This window comes from Cervus elaphus, chromosome X, assembly GCF_910594005.1.
Source record: "Cervus elaphus chromosome X, mCerEla1.1, whole genome shotgun sequence".
Lineage (NCBI taxonomy): Eukaryota > Metazoa > Chordata > Mammalia > Artiodactyla > Cervidae > Cervus > Cervus elaphus.
Window position 1 is genome coordinate 57,755,877 of NC_057848.1, and position 3,145 is coordinate 57,759,021.

Sequence of the window (3,145 nt, forward strand, 5' to 3'; positions counted from 1 at the left end):
TCACTTTGGATGTCGTGGAAAAATGCTTTGCACTGCAGTGAACCATGCCACAGGGGCAGAGGGCAAAGAGCAAAGAGGGGAATTATATCTGTGTGCCGATGGGAATGGAAGCCAGGAGCAATGTGATTGGTTGGAGTCCTAGATTTCAGAGGCAGCTGCAGAGTGGTGGTCATCTAAGTTGTGGGAGAAAAAAGGCATCTCTAAGGGAGACAAGAGGAAAGGTGAGGCCAAAGTTTTCAATCTGCCCACATGTAGGCAGCAGGAGGTGGAGAAGGGGGTTGTTAGAGAGTAAGCAGAGGCCAGGAGAGGGAAATATTGGGGATGCATATGCAGAGAGAATTTCAAGAGGTCATCAAATGCTCTGAGAGCTTAGATATGATGGAGAAACAAGAAGCAGTGGCATTTAATAATTTGCGTCATATCAGTTCAGGCCAGTACAATAGGAGGATCAGATCCATATTCAGAGGAGTTAGGAGGCAGGGAGCAGCAAGGCAGGAGAGGGAACAAGGTCAGGGTGCATGCCCTACCCGTTCGGCGGGGGATGTAAGGAGAAAGGAAGGACGGTGTCATTTTCAAAGCTGAGAAATGCTGAGAGGTGGAGGATCCACGGCTGAGTGAGAAAGTGATGATGCACAAGGAGGAGGAGGAGGAGGACCATTGATGCGGGGAGACCCAGAGCAAAGGGATTGCAGAGGGATGGAGGGTGCCGGGCGCCAAAGAAGGAGCAGGTGGTGACTCCTGGAGGGACTGGGAGCATGTGTGGAGAGGGCCTCTCTCAGAGAAAATTCTTTCCCCTTCCTGCTGTGTGCTCCCTTCTCTCTCCCAGTTTCCAAGATCTGCAGGAGACTGGACTCTCAACAGCTGGGGCAGTCTGAGGGCACTGTCTTCCTGGGCACTAGGTCCATGGGTGGAGTCAAAACAAATGTCCTTTTGGTCATCATTTGGGGTTTGTTTCAGATCAGAGGTGCGATTTCACCAAGGGCTTCTGCTTTTAGTCTTTTATCAACACCACAAAGTCACATTATCCCACTGATCATTAGATTACTCTCACTAACATCATAATCACATTGCATATCCACAAATACATCACTATTCACTTAGGGTAATCAGTTTTAATGACACTCGCTTCAGTTTCTTTCATAAATCACATGCTTTTATGAGATAATGGAGGAGAAACATCTAATTTTGAACTCGGACAAATGAAAAGTGAATGCATGTGTTTTTAAATGTATTTTTGTTGACTTCCCGTGTCCATTACTCAAAGGGCAAAGACTATCTCCTGACTTCTCTTTTAGAAATAAATGAGGCAAAAGTACAGTGGATTTTGAATACCAAAGCATTCACTGAAATGTGTTGCAAACAAATAATAAACGTAGCTCCTCCTTCGTTGACTTTGCACAAATCTCAGCTGAATAGAAATCAGTGGTGGGAAGCAGTGTGTCTGATAGGCTCTGAAAGCGGTAAGGAGGAAAATCTTAACACCACCGCTTTACAGGAGCAGAATCAGACTCAGCTTGCTGTGTTGTCTGTGGAAAATAGAACAGCAATTTCTTCCATCCAACAAACATATATTGAATTCCTACTATGCGCCACACTAGGTACAGAGATGGATAAAACATTTTCTGTGGCACCTGCAGAGAGAGCTTCAGCAGACAGTAGCCTTGTCCCACCCATTTTATCTTCCCCTTCCATCCACCTCTGTGAATGCACACCCAGAGATCCAAAAATGCATGGATTTTATGTCCCTCACCACCCCCTGCCCACCTCTCTGCCAGGGAAAGGCCAGCTCTCAGGAGTGCCCCATGGCAGGTAATTGAGCCACCCTCCTTGGTGGACCTGCCCTGAGATCCCAACCCTGTGACTTCCTGCCTTCCCTCCCATACCCTACCAGTCCATCAGGAGACACCAGATCCTTGCCTCAGGCTATCCTTCAGAGGATTCCCGCCAGAGACAGGGGCTCAAAGAAGAAGTTTTTTCCTGCTGGCTCAAACAGAAGTCAACCTGAAGACAGATACTACACTTGATCTTAGCCAAAAGGCCAAGAAGCAATATAGTGAAAATGAGTATACTACCCAAAGCAATCTATAGATTCAATGCCATCCCTATCAAGCTACCGATGGTATTTTTTACAGAACTAGAACAAATAATCTCACAATTTGTATGAAAACACAAAAAACCTAGAACAGCCAAAGCAATCTTGAGAAAGAAGAATGGAACTGGAGAAATCAACCTGTCTGACTTCAGACTCTACTACAAAGCCACAGTCATCAAGACAGTATGGTACTGGCACAAAGACATAAATGTAGATCAATGGAACAAAATAGAAAGCCCAGAGATGAATCCCCGCACCTATGGATGCCTTATCTTTGACAAAGGAGGCAAAAATATACAATGGAGAAAAGGCAATCTCTTTAACAAGTGGTGCTGAGAAAACTGGTCAACCACCTGTAGAAGAATGAAACTAGAACACTTTCTAACACCATACACAAAAATAAACTCAAAATGGATTAAAGATCTAAATGTAAGACCAAAAACTATAAAGCTCTTAGAGGAAAACATAGGCAGAACACTCTCTGACATAAATCATAGCAAGATCCTCTATGACCCACCTCCCAGAGTAACAGAAAGAACAGCAAAAATAAACAAGTGGGACCTAATTAAACTTAAAAGCTTTTGCAAAATGAAGGAAACTATAAGCAAGGTGAAAAGGCAGCCTTCAGAGTGGGAGAAAATAACAGCAAGCAAAAGAACTGGCAAGAATTAATCTCCAAAATATACAAGCATCTCATGCAGCTCAACACCAGAAAAATAAATGGCTCAATCAAAAAATGGGCCAAAGAACTAAACAGACATTTCTCCAAAGAAGACATACAGATGGCTAACACACACATGAAAAGATGCTCAACATCACTCCTTATCAGAGAAATGCAAATCAAAACCACAATGAGGTACCATCTCACACCAGTCAGAATGACTGCTATCAAAAAGTCTACAAGCAATAAACGCTGGAGAGGGTGTGGAGAAAAGGGAACCCTCTTACACTGTTGGTGGGAATGCAAACTAGTAAAACCACTATGGAGAACAGTGTGGAGATTCCTTAAAAATAGAACTGCCATATGACCCAGCAGTCCCACTGCTGGGCATA

General features: G+C 44.1%; 1 pseudogene; it reads right to left on the reverse strand.

The window, feature by feature from the left end:
- Positions 1-1,932: 1,932 nt before the first annotated feature.
- On the reverse strand, positions 1,933-2,050 carry LOC122690905 (annotated as a pseudogene).
- Between the last annotated feature and the right edge of the window lie 1,095 nt (positions 2,051-3,145).